The sequence below is a fragment of the Mirounga angustirostris genome, unplaced genomic scaffold, assembly GCF_029215605.1.
Source record: "Mirounga angustirostris isolate CCGP_5_RB_7025 unplaced genomic scaffold, mMirAng1.0.hap1 SCAF_15, whole genome shotgun sequence".
Classification (NCBI taxonomy): Eukaryota; Metazoa; Chordata; class Mammalia; order Carnivora; family Phocidae; genus Mirounga; species Mirounga angustirostris.
Window position 1 is genome coordinate 22,907,264 of NW_026991723.1, and position 14,073 is coordinate 22,921,336.

The 14,073-nt window shown below is 40.5% G+C and overlaps 1 long non-coding RNA gene across 1 annotated transcript in view; it reads left to right on the top strand.

The window, feature by feature from the left end:
* The window catches only part of LOC129045738 (uncharacterized), a 171,330-nt gene that overhangs the window by 4,808 nt on the left and 152,449 nt on the right, over positions 1 to 14,073 (top strand). The gene's annotated exons all lie outside the window — the stretch shown is intronic.

Below are 14,073 nucleotides of genomic sequence, written 5' to 3' on the forward strand. Positions count from 1 at the left end.
TGCACATGGATGGCACACTCCTATGCGTTCATGTAGATTCATGATTAGTTTTCCTTGAAATGGTTCAAGCAGAGGGCCTATCTGTCAGAGCTCTCCAAGTCCTTGGGGAGCTGCCCTTGAAATGCAAAGACAGTATTTTGGGGCAAGATCAGACATTTCCTGGAGCTCAGAGCATAACATACCAGTGTGTCTCAGTGAAGTTAGCAAGCCTCTGCCTTTTTTTAACCCATTCTAAAGTCTGATAAAAGTTGAGATAGTAACATTTTTTTTGTTATTCTTTCAGTTTAGCATTTAGCTCAACAGAAGCCAAAGTCATTTGGTAGGCAAAAGGAAGTTAAAGGAAGCACCTTTGCTGGTCCTTCCTACATGTTCACATAAAACAGAGCTGACCTTGACCCCTGAATGCTGTCTGGGATGGCCCACCTTGCTGCAGACCCTGGACTTGCTAGATCAACATTAAAACAGGACACCTCTCCTTTGACCTTAAAAGCTTTTGTTTTGGCAATATCGTTTAAGTACCTTTTCTTCTTGAAACTAGTAATTGCTTTGAAGAGTTGAAGCTGGAGTTCAGCTTAGCTGTGATCTCTTTGTTCCTCATGGTTGAAGGCAGGTCTCTGGGAATAGATAAGGAGCTAGAACGCTAGGCAGTATTCCAGTTGTCTTTTTAGTCTCTATTCTAGGCCTAGATGAACCAGTCAAATGACATAAATACAGAACGTTAGGACATTTCACAAGACAGCTGGCCTGTGCTCTTTAAAAAGTCAATGTTAGGGCTACCTGGCTGGCTCAGTCATTAGAGAATGCAACTCTAAATCTCAGGGTCTTGAGTTCAAGCCCCAAGTTCACTGTGGAGCCTACTTTAAAATAAACAAACAGGCGCCTGGGTGGCTCAGTTGGTTAAGCAACTCCAGGTCATGATCCTGGAGTCCCGGGATCGAGTTCCACATCGGGCTCCCTGTTCAGTTGGGGGTCTGCTTCTCCCTCTGACCCTCTTCCCTCTCGTGCTGTCTCTCATTCTCTCTCTCAAATAAATAAATAAAATCTTTAAAAAAATAAAATAAAATAAAATAAATAAATAAAAATAAAAAGCCCGAGTTACGGGTATGGGGAAGGGAATAGGGAGGACTGTTCCCTAAAAACAAAGGCATATGATGGACATGTAATATGTGAATCTTTATTGGCTCCTTGTTTAAAAACAAAACAAAACAAAAAAACCAGAAAAACAAAAAACCCCAACAACTATGAACGACTTTCTTGGGCAATTTGAATGTGGACTAGATATTAGGTAATATGGAATCATGGTTAATTTTCTTGATGTGAGAAAATTGTGGTTGTGTAGGAGGATGTTGTTCTGAGAAGATTCTTGGTAAAGCCTGTAACTTCAAATGATGTCTGTAACCGCAAATAAAAAATGTGTGTGCAGAAAGAGAAAGCAAATTTGCTGAAGGGTCTACCGTCACAGAATTTAGGGATAGAATCTGTCACTACTCCTTTTAGTATTTCAACTTTCCTGTATGTTTGAAATTTTTCATGATAGAAAGTGGGAAAACCATTTCAGGGATAGTGTTACATCTTTTTCATGTGCCAAAATGGAAATTTCCTTTATAGTTAAAAGATTGTTTCATGATGTTTCTAGTTTTAAAAAGTATGAAAAAAATGGTGTTGTGTTTGTTTATTTTTTTCTCTGATCATGGAAAAGTTGTCTGACTAATAACCAAAGGATTACCCACTCTGCTCAGGTTCTCTTAGTTCTTTTATTTTTTATGTTATTTTTGTTTGTTTTCCCTGCAGTCTTAAATGACCCTTAGTTATCAAGTAATATTAAATGGAAATCTTTAAATAAATTAACACATTACATTAGCAATCCTCTGATGCATCGTTTTTTGGGCCATCAACCTCAGAATTACCAGAAAATCTACTATAAAACAAAAAACAAAACTTTATATATTAAAAATAAGGTAGCAGCAAATAAATTTTAATTTCTTAATTCCCATTATAAATAGTGGTTCTACTGGCCTTTTCATTGCTTGAGCCTCACAGTGAAATTTATAAATTGTTGGTTTAATTTTGGAATTTCCTTAATATTTTGAAATACAATGCTGAAACAGATGATTGCTCTGCATACTAAGCTTTGAATATTAATCTTGAAAGAAATGAAAATAGCACTAAATCTCGGACACTGGTGTTATGCTCATCTAGAATCACAGAGGCACATATTTATGATGTGCTAATAAATAAGTAGTTTCCCCAAAAAGTCGTGAAAAGTGACAAGGCATAATCTAAGAGTTGATAGTTGGAAGGTCCCATCTATCTTTTCTTTTTCTTTCATTGTAGCTGTTTCGCGTGTTTTTTGTTTTTCCTATCACCATTATGTTTATTGAAAGGAAAAATTTCTGTGACAGTGGTAAGCAGATTCGGGTTCTGTGTGAACAGATTAAATCCACAACTTTCAGCGAAAAACTTGAGTACCTTACAGGGAGGCGAATAGGAAGATACAAGGCAACCGGGACTTTTCACATACTGACTAATCCGTCCATCCAATATTTCTAGCCACCATCCACCTAAGCAAGATTGTGTAAAATGAAAATGATAAAAATTAACAGCTTCACCCTGCAGAAAAAGCCCCCAGGGGACAGAGTTCCCATTCTGCTTTTCCCCATTAACAGCCTCCACACTTCAGAAGAACTGGCAAGCTACAATTGGCACTTGAAAAAAGTGTTACAAAACACTGACAAGTATTAGAGGAATGTTGATTAATGTAAACAGCCTGCCTCAAGGAATCATACCTTTCTTAGGAAAACTGGTTTTCCAATTAGCATTTCTATGGAGACCGGTATCTCCAGGTAACTCCGGGGAAGGTTTCAAGAAGTTATTTGCCTTGTTGGTGAGAGGGGGTGTCCTCATATTTACATCTTTAATTTATGAAAACTCAGAAAAAGCAGTTGATAGGTTAAAAAGTCAACGGACCTTAAAAAGGAAGGAAATTCTGACACGTGCTACAACGTGGACCAGCCTGTAGGGCATTATGCTCAGTGGAATAAGCCAGACACAGACAAATACTATATGATTCCATTTAGAGGAGGCACACAGAGAAAGCAAATTTGTTAACAGTAAGTCAAGTTGCCAGGGGCTGGGGAGGGGAGGGAATGGGGGAGTTATTGCCTAATAGGGACAGAGTCTCGGTCTTGCAAGATGTCCTCTGGATGGACAGTGGTGATGGCACCACAACCATGTGAATGTACTTAATGCCACTGAACTGTGCTTAAAAAGTGTGAAGGGGCGCCTGGGTGGCTCAGTTGGTTAAGCATCCAACTCCTGATCTCGGCTCAGGTCTTGATCTCAGGGTTGTGAGTTCGAGCCCCACATTGGGCTCCATGCTGGGTGTGTAGAGCCTACTTAAAAAGAGTTTTTCTTTTTTTATTTAATTTAAAAAATGGTTAAGATGATACATTTTATGTTATGTGTATGTTACCAGTCTCTTTAAGTCAATAGGATTCCTTTCTTTGGTCATGCACCAGTTTCACAGTGGATTCTCATCCTGTTATTTTCCTAAATTTGTGGGTATCCTTGCTTATTGAGCACTTACTATGTGTCAGACATTCTTCTAAGTGCTTTATTTGTTTGTATCACCTCCTTTAACCCTCACATCATTTCTATTAGGTAAGTACCATTATCATCCATGTTTTATTGACAAGAAACCTGAAGCCCAGTACTTTCCCAGAGTCGCAGTTGGGAGGGCTGGTTTTGAACCCCAGCACTTGGGAGAGCTCACTAGGAGCCACGTCCCACAGCTGAGTACTTAGGTACCATTTCTCACTCTCCTCTCATGGATTACATCCCTCATTGACCTACTGATAAAAAAACGTTTATATGTATTTTGCCCACAAGTTTGGTAGGATTTCCTCAGCACTTTGGAGGTAGGGTTGATGCTTTAAGAATTTATATCCCTGCAAACAGAGCTCACAGCTGCCTCAGGGCTCTGGAATTGTGCCCACCAGCAGGGAAACACAGCCACTTTCAGTCGTGTGCTTTCTGGCAGCACCCAGTCCATACCCCACATTGCAAAAGCAGCAGCAGAGGAATGAGGGAGACCGTGAGTCCTAACTCGATTAGGACATCAGGGCAAATTGTGTTTATTTACAGCTTCACAAATGATAACATTTTTAATTTTTTTTTTTAATTTTTTATTCTTATGTTAATCCCCATACATTACATCATTAGTTTTAGATGAAGTGTTCCATGATTCATTGTTTGTGCATAACACCCAGTGCTCCATGCAGAACGTGCCCTCCTCAATACCCACCACCAGGCTAACCCATCCTCCCACCCCCCTCCCCTCTAGAACCCTGTTTGTTTTTCAGAGTCCATCGTCTCTCATGGTTCCTCTCCCCCTCCGATTTCCCCCGCTTCATTCTTCCCCTCCCGCTACCTTCCTCTTCTTCTTTTTTTTTTTTCTCAAGATATATTGCATTATTTGTTTCAGAGGTACAGATCTGAGATTCAACAGTCTTGCACAATTCACAGCGCTTACCAGAGCACATACCCTCCCCAGTGTCTATCACCCAGTCACCCCATCCCTCCCACCCCACCCCCCACTCCAACAACCCTCAGTTTGATTCCTGCGATTAAGAATTCCTCATATCAGTGAGATCATATGATACATGTCTTTCTCTTTTTGACTTATTTCACTCAACATAATACCCTCCAGTTCCATCCACGTCGTTGCAAATGGCAAGATCTCATTCCTTTTGATGGCCGCATAATATTCCATTGTATATATATACCACATCTTCTTTATCCATTCATCTGTCGATGGACATCTTGGCTCTTTCCACAGTTTGGCTATTGTGGACATTGCTGCTATAAACATCGGGGTGCACGTACCCCTTTGGATCCCTACTTTTGTATCTTTGGGGTAAATACCCAGTAGTGCAATTGCTGGATCATAGGGTAGCTCTATTTTCAACTTTTTGAGGAACCTCCATACAGTTTTCCAGAGTGGCTGCACCAGCTTGCATTCCCACCAACAGTGTAGGAGGGTTCCCCTTTCTCCGCATCCCCGCCAACATCTGTCATTTCCTGACTTGTTAATTTTAGCCATTCTGACTGGTGTGAGGTGGTATCTCATTGAGGTTTTGATTTGGATTTCCCTGATGCTGAGCGATATTGAACACTTTTTCATGTGTCTGTTGGACATTTGGATGTCTTTTTTGGAAAAATGTCTGTTCATGTCTTCTGCCCATTTCTTGATTGGATTCTTTGTTCTTTGGGGGTTGAGTTTGATGAGTTCTTTATAGATTTTGGATACTAGCCCTTTATCTGATATGTCATTTGCAAATATCTTCTCCCATTCTGTCCGTTGTCTTTTGGTTTTGTTGACTGTTTCCTTTGCTTTGCAAAAGCTTTTTATCTTGATGAAGTCCCAATAGTTCATTTTTGCCCTTGCTTCCCTTGCCTTTGGCGATGTTTCTAGGAAGAAGTTGCTTCGGCTGAGGTCAAAGAGGTTGCTGCCTGTGTTCTCCTTTAGGATTTGGATGGACTCCTGTCTCACATTGAGGTGTTTCAACCATTTGGAGTCTATTTTTGTGTGTGGTGTAAGGAAATGGTCCAGTTTCATTCTTCTGCATGTGGCTGTCCAGTTTTCCCAACACCATTTGTTGAAGAGACTTTCTTTGTTCCATTGGACATTCTTTCCTGCTTTGTCAAAGATGAGTTGACCATAGAGTTGAGGGTCCATTTCTGGGCTCTCTATTCTGTTCCACTGATCTATGTGTCTGTTTTTGTGCCAGTACCATGCCGTCTTGATGATGACAGCTTTGTAATAGAGCTTGAAGTCCGGAATTGTGATGCCGCCGGCTTTGCTTTTCTTTTTCAATATTCCTCTGGCTATGCGGGGTCTTTTCTGGTTCCATACAAATTTTAGGATTATTTGTTCCATTTCTTTGAAAAAAGTGGATGGTATTTTGATGGGGATTGCATTGAATGTGTAGATTGCTCTAGGTAGCATTGACATCTTCACAATATTTGTTCTTCCAATCCATGAGCATGGAACGTTTTTCCATTTCTTTGTGTCTTCCTCAATTTCTTTCATGAGTATTTTATAGTTTTCTGAGTATAGATCTTTTGTCTCTTTGGTTAGATTTATTCCTAGGTATCTTATGGTTTTGGGTGCAATTGTAAAAGGGATGGACTCCTTAATTTCTCTTTCTTCTGTCTTGTTGTAGGTGTATAGGAAAGCCACTGACTTCTGTGCATTGATTTTATATCCTGCCACTTTACTGAATTCCTGTATGAGTTCTAGCAGGTTTGGGGTGGAGTCTTTTGGGTTTTCCACATAAAGTATCATATCATCTGCAAAGAGTGAGAGTTTGACTTCTTCTTTGCCAATTTGGATGCCTTTGATTTCTTTTTGTTGTCTGATTGCTGTGGCTAGGACTTCCAATACTATGTTGAATAGCAGTGGTGATAGTGGACATCCCTGCCGCGTTCCTGACCTTAGGGGGAAAGCTCTCAGTTTTTCCCCATTGAGAATAATATTTGCTGTAGGTTTTTCATAGATGGCTTTTATGATATTGAGGTATGTACCCTCGATCCCTATACTCTGAAGAGTTTTGATCAAGAAAGGATGCTGTACTTTGTCAAAAGCTTTTTCTGCATCTATTGAGAGGATCATATGATTCTTGTTCTTTCTTTTGTTAATGTATTGTATCACATTGATTGATTTGCGGATGTTGAACCAACCTTGCAGCCCAGGGATAAATCCCACTTGGTCATGGTGAATAATCCTTTTAATATACTGTTGGATCCTATTGGCTAGTATTTTGGTGAGAATTTTTGCATCCATGTTCATCAGGGATATTGGTCTGTAATTCTCCTTTTTGTTGGGGTCTTTGTCTGGTTTTGGGATCAAGGTAATGCTGGCCTCATAAAATGAGTTTGGAAGTTTTCCTTCCGTTTCTATTTTTTGGAACAGTTTCAGAAGAATAGGTATTCATTCTTCTTTAAATGTTTGGTAGAATTCCCCTGGGAAGCCATCTGGCCGTGGGCTTTGTTTTTTGGGAGATTTTTGATGACTGCTTCAATTTCCTTAGTGGTTATAGGTCTGTTCAGGTTTTCTATTTCATCCTGGTTCAGTTTTGGTAGTTGATACATCTCTAGGAATGCATCCATCTCTTCCAGGTTATCTAATTTGCTGGCATAGAGTTGCTCATAATATGTTCTTATAATTGTTTGTATTTCTTTGGTGTTGGTTGTGATCTCTCCTCTTTCATTCATGATTTTGTTGATTTGGGTCATTTCTCTTCTCTTTTTGATAAGTCTGGCCAGGGGTTTATCAATTTTGTTAATTCTTTCAAAGAACCAGCTCCTAGTTTCGTTGATCTGTTCTACTGTTCCTTTAGTTTCTATTTCATTGATTTCTGCTCTGATCTTTATGATTTCTCTTCTCCTGCTGGGTTTAGGCTTTATTTGCTGTTCTTTCTCCACCTCCTTTAGGTGTAGGGTTAGGTTGTGTACTTGAGACCTTTCTTGCTTCTTGAGAAAGGCTTGTATTGCTATATACTTTCCTCTTAGGACTGCCTTTGCTGCATCCCAAAGATTTTGAACAGTTGTGTTTTCATTTTCATTGGTTTCCATGTATTTTTTTAATTCTTCTTTAATTTCCTGGTTGACCCATTCATTCTTCAGTAGGATGCTCCTTAGCCTCCATGTATTTGAGTTCTTTCCGACTTTCCTCTTGTGATTGAGTTCTAGTTTCAAAGCACTGTGGTCTGAAAATAGGCAGGGAATGATCCCAATCTTTTGGTACCAGTTGAGACCTGATTTATGACCTAGGATGTGATCTATTCTGGAGAATGTTCCATGGGCACTAGAGAAGAATGTGTATTCCGTTGCTTTGGGGTGGAATGTTCTGAATAGGTCTGTGAAGTCCATTTGGTCCAGTGTGTCATTTAAAGTCTTTATTTCCTTGTTGATCTTTTGCTTAGACGATCTGTCCATTTCAGTGAGGGGGATGTTAAAGTCCCCCACTATTATTGTATTGTTGTCGATGTGTTTCTTTGCTTTTGTTATTAATTGCCTTATATAATTGGCTGCTCCCATGTTAGGGGCATAGATATTTACAATTGTTAGATATTCTTGTTGGATAGATCCTTTAAGTATGATATAGTGTCCTTCCTCATCTCTTATTACAGTCTTTGGTTTAAAATCTACTTTGTCTGATATAAGGATTGCCACCCAGCTTTCTTTTGGTGTCCATTAGCATGGTAAATGGTTTTCCACCCCCTCACTTTCAATCTGGGGGTGTCTTTGGTTCTAAAATGAGTCTCTTGCAGACAGCATATCGATGGGTCTTGTTTTTTAATCCAGTCTGATAGCCTGTGTCTTTTGATTGGGGCATTGAGCCCATTTACATTCAGGGTAACTATTGAAAGATAGGAATTTAGTGCCATTGTATTGCCTGTAAGGTGACTGTTACCGTATATTGTCTGTGTTCCTTTCTGGTCTATGTTGCTTTTAGGGTCTCTCTTTGCTTAGAGGACCCCTTTCAAGATTTCCTGTAGGGCTGGTTTTGTGTTTGCAAATTCCTTTAGTTTTTGTTTGTCCTGGAAGCTTTTTCTCTCTCCTTCAATTTTCAATGACAGCCTAGCTGGATAGAGTATTCTTGGCTGCATATTTTTCTCATTTAGTGCTCTGAATATATCCTTCCAGTCCTTTCTGGCCTGCCAGGTCTCTGTGGATAGGTCTGTTGCCCATCTAATGTTTCTACCATTGTAGGTTACATATCTCTTCTCCCGAGCTGCTTTCAGGATTTTCTCTTTGTCTATGAGACTCGTAAGTTTTACTATTAGATGTCGGGGAGTTGACCTATTTTTATTGATTTTGAGAGGGTTTCTCTGTGCTTCCTGGATTTTCATGCCTGTTTCTTTCCCCAAATTAGGGAAGTTCTCTGCTATAATTTGCTCCATTATACCTTCTGGCCCTCTCTCTCTTTCTTCTTCTTCTGGGATCCTAATTATTCTAATGTTGTTTCGTCTTACGGTATCGCTTATCTCTCGAATTCTGCCCTCGTGATCCAGTAGTTGTTTATCTCTCTTTTTCTCAGCTTCTTTATTTTCCATCATTTCATCTTCTATATTACTGATTCTCTCTTCTGCCTCATTTATTCTAGCAGTTAGTGGCCCCATTTTTGATTGCACCTCATTAATAGCCGTTTTGATTTCTACTTGGTTGGATTTTAGCTCTTTTACTTCTCCAGAAAGGGTTTCTCTAATAACTTCCATATTTTTTTCAAGCCCAGCTAGTATCTTTAAAGTGATGATTCTGAACTCTAGATCTGACATCGTACTAATGTCCGTATTGAGTAGTTCCCTGGCAGTTGGTACTACCTCTTGTTCTTTTTGTTGAGGTGATTTTTTCCGTCTCGTCATTTTGTGCAGAGGAGAATAGATTAATGAGAGAACAAAATGCTAGCAGAGTAACCACGTCCCCAGAAAATATACTCTAAACAAATCAGAAAAGACCTGAAGCAGTGGGATAAGAAAGGGAAAGAGAGGAAAAAAAAAAAAAGATAAAAACAAAAACAAACAAAACAGAACAACAACAACAAAAGGAAAACCAGAATGTGATCAAATATGATCTATATGGTATATAGATCAGTGCCACACACTAGATTTGGGGTGTATTTTGGTCTTTTAGGAGAAAGTGCCTCCCAAAATTTTAAAGAAAGAAAAACTTATATATGTACAAAAATAAGGGTTGATATGATGAAGGGATGGAATATGACTGTAAAAATGGAAATTATAAAAAATGTTATAAAAGGAATTGATAAGAAGTTGTTTGAAAAAAGAAAGAAGAGGATTTAAAAAAAGAAAAGAGAAGAAGAGACAGAAAAAAGGGGAGAGGATGTGATCAGTCAGGGGAATAGAAAGCACCATATACTAGAGATTTAGGGTATATTTTAATCTGTTAGAAGAAACTATCTCAAAATTTTAAAGAGAGAACAACTTATATATATAAGCCAAAAATATGGGTAACTACTATGAAGGGATAGAATATGACTGTAAAAATGAAAAATAAAAAAAATTTTTTTTTTTAAAAAGGGATTGATAAGATGTTGGTTGAAAAAGGGAAAAAGAAAAATTCAAAAAGAAATAAAAAGACAAAAAGACAGGTAAAAAAAAATTAACTTTAAAAGACTAAAGAATCATGGTAAAAAAGCCATGGATTCTATGTGCAGTATTCCCCTAGTGCTGGAGTTCTGCCGTTCTCATTGATCGGTAAACTTGGTCTTGGCTGGCTGTTCTCGCTGATCTTCTGGGGAGGGGCCTGTTGCCGTGGTTTCCAAATGTCTCTGCCGGAGGCGGAATAGCCCCGCCCTTGCCCCCTCCCGGCTAAGTAATCTGCTCAGGTTTGCTCTCCGGGGCTTTTGTTCCCTGCGAGCTTTCCGTACAGCTTTGGAGGCGGAGAGTGAAAATGGCGGCCTCCCAATCTCCGCCCCAGAGGAGCCGAGAACTCGGGGCCCCACTCCTCAGTGAGCCCCCAGAGAAAAGCCGCCAGTCACTCCCGTCTCCCCGCTCTCCGGCCGCACTCCGTGCTCGCCCGGCCTGTGACCCCGCGCCTCTATCTCTGGCACCCGACCCCGGGTGGAGTCTCCAAACCCAGCAGATCCCCACAGTGCGCTCCCGCGCGGCTCCTCCCAGGGAAGGAAGGTGAGTCTCCCCGGATCTGCCGCTTGTGGGGTCCCTGCTTCCAGGAAGTGGTTGCTTTTCTGATGAGAGAGTTGTTGCTCTTCTTTTCTTCGATCTCCTGTTGAGTTTGTAGGTGTTCAGAATGGTTTGATCCCTATCCAGCTGAATTCCTGAGAGGAGACGAAATCCAGGTCTCCTACTCCTCCGCCATCTTGCTCCGCCCACAAATGATAACATTTTTAAAAATAAAAATACAAAATGGGCGGGGGGCATAGGTAGTTCTGTGATTAATAGTGGTTTGAAATGTCCTGGTAACAGTAGACATGTAGTCAGGGCCCTGATAACACGTCTGGAAACATTTGGCATGTTGAATGTGAATGGATTTATTCCTAGCCTCCAAAGCCCTCTTAAAATCAATGGCTTTCAAGGATCTTTGACCAGGACCGTAGTAAGAAACACATTTTTTTAAATCTCAGTCTAGTTCTCGGTCTTTCACACATGCACATGCACGCACACACAGGTCACAAGCACACTTTGCAACACCTCATTTAAAAACATTGCTTTCAATTATGCAGTCATACTAGTGAGGGTTCTCCAGAGAAACAGAACCAGTAGGGGACTGAAGTTAGGAACTGGCCGAGAAGTCCCACCATCTGCCATCGGCAAATTAGAGAACCAAGATAGCCAGTGGTATAATCCAGTTCATGTATAAAGGCCTGAGAAGAGAGGGACCACTGGTATAAAGTTTTGGAGTCTGGAGGCAAGAGGACCAGGAGCTTCACATCCCAGCTCAAGAAAAGAGGAAAGTTTGCTGTTCCTCCACCTTTTTGTTTTATTCGGGGGGCCCCTAATGGATTAGCTAACGCTCACTTGCAGTCGTGAGGCCCACTGAACACCTGAAACTGATATGCTACATGTTAATTATGTCTCAATTATAAAAAGGCCTAGTGCCCTTTTCATAATGAAAAGGACCAGCAAAAAAAAAAAAAAAAAAGCTAATCTCCGGAAACACATCCACATACACACCTAGAAATCATGTTTTACCAGCTATCTGAGCATCCCTTAGCCCAGTCAAATTGACATAAAGTGAACCATCCCAGCTATACAATTTTTAAATTTGATTAACACCTCTGGCTTACAGAAAGTCGTGAACCCCAAAACTATAATCAATGACATTAGGACAGATTGTTTCTTTCCTTTACACTTTTTCCAACAATAAATCATAATCCCTGCCTTTAAGTCAGTCATAGTTCCAAATCAGTAGGATTCAAAGCTCTTCAGGGAATTTCCTGCATATCCTTTTGTCACCCCCTGCTCTGCTGGCCCTTTTCTGCCTCCTCCCCTCCCCTCTCTGCATCCCCATCCCAGCATCCACATCCCAGGGTACCCCTCACCCATCTCCCTGCCCACACACACCCCCAAGCCTAGAAACAAAAACAAAAACATAAAAAGAGAGTATCAGGCTCAGAGACAGAGGGTCCTAAAATGGAATTCCTATCTGCTTCTTACTATATGAACTTGGGCAAACCACTTGCCCTCTCTGGGCCAGTTTCCTCACTTATAAAATCAGGATGATAGCAATGGGTTTCTCATGGTGGTTGCTAGACTGAATGAGATGAGCTGAGCTAACAGTATACTCCTTAACACGGTGGTTGGCCCTAACCGCCTGGTTCCCTTTCCCTTTTTTTTGCCTGGGACTTAATGAAGACCCTTCCCCTAGCAGCTGGGGGAGTACCATCCTGCTACGATGCAGCCTGGAAAATCACAGAGCAGCATGGATTCCCAAGGGGTTTTCTGTGGGACTCTAGTCTGGGTCTGCTCATGGCCCAGTCCTCTGGGGCTCAAGAAGTACATCATCATGGTGTTTCTTGGGGACAGGATAAGTGGATCTCAGGGAAAGGCAGGAGCCACTGACCTTGAATGCCCTCCCCCTCACCCCCCTACCACTACATTCATAGGCTGTTTCATACTCAAGAAGAAATAACACTAATACACATATCTTTTTGGAAGTTAAAAATGGAATTTGAGGTGGGAGGGCTTTGAAAAATAATGAACAACAGTTCATCACAACATACGACGGTTGCTTTTGGTGGCTAAATGACCCGGGCTGCCCCTTTAGATAATATAATAAGAAAAAAACGTGGCTAACCAGTGAGAGCTTAATGGAATTAGGTCTCACATATGCTCCTCTTGAATGTCACACCATCTCACCCAACAAATATGAAGTTGTGCGTTGGAAAGACCTTGAGAAACACATATAGAAATTAGGAAGTCATTTAGATATTAATGGAACTTTTTTTAGGAGTGTGGTCTGGTCTAGGATTATTTTTGAACTGGGAACTTTCACTTTCCTCCCAGAGACTTTCCTTTCACATCATCTATTTTATTAGCAATGGCCAAGGTCTCTCAAATTTGTGAATAAGGTTTAGTGAGAATTGATGAGCCCTGTCTAAGTAAGAATCCTAATGGCCGTGGGTTGCTGTTATATGGTAGAAGTCAAACTCAGTTATCTTTAAATTCAACAATTCTGTGTCTACCAAGAGACTATTTAGGACCTCTTCTATGTGTCTTTCTTCATTTGAAATCTTTCATTTGAAATCAGCATACTTTAGAAAGATGGAAAAAATTGAAATATAAAACCTGTGTTTATGAGAAGAGTGAAAGAAAAGAAGAAGTGGTTTTTCTCTCTAGGTGTGGCTATTTCCAGTCTGGAAAAATTAGACCATCAGGTAAACAGTCTTGGCTACTCAAATTAGGCTTTAAAAAAAAAAAGAGGGAGAGAAAGAGAACCTTATGATTTATAAGACATAGTATATTTAGCATTGCTGTATATGTATACCAATCCTATCGGCTTTCCCTCCCCCATGGCAGCCATTTCAGGAAAAGTTCTGTTTGGGAAGATAGAACAAAGCCTATCTTTATGCTGTGAACAGTACTGAGCTCCCAGGATTGGAGGAGGGGAGATGGAGAAGGAATAATGAACATGCAGAAGGTGGTACTTAGTTCTTTTTAAATTTCACTCAATAAGAATTCCTTCAGTGTCATATGGGGAGGCATATTAAGGATTTGCAATCTGCCAACTGTTATCCAATGTCTTCAAACAGGTCCTTCAAAATATACCCCTCTTTTTCAGTAACTGTGTTCACATAATAATGTTCATTCACAGGCATTAGGATGAGCATGGACTGGAAGGTCCATAACTGCACTGGGCTAGAATTAGGAGATTTTTTTTTTAAAGATTTTTTTATTTATTCATTCGAGACACAGAGATACAGAGAGAGCATGAGCAGGGAGAGGAGCAGAGGGGGGGGAGAAGCAGACTCCCCGCTGAGTAGGGAGCCCGATGTGGGGCTCAATCCCAGGACCCTGGGATCATGACCTGAGC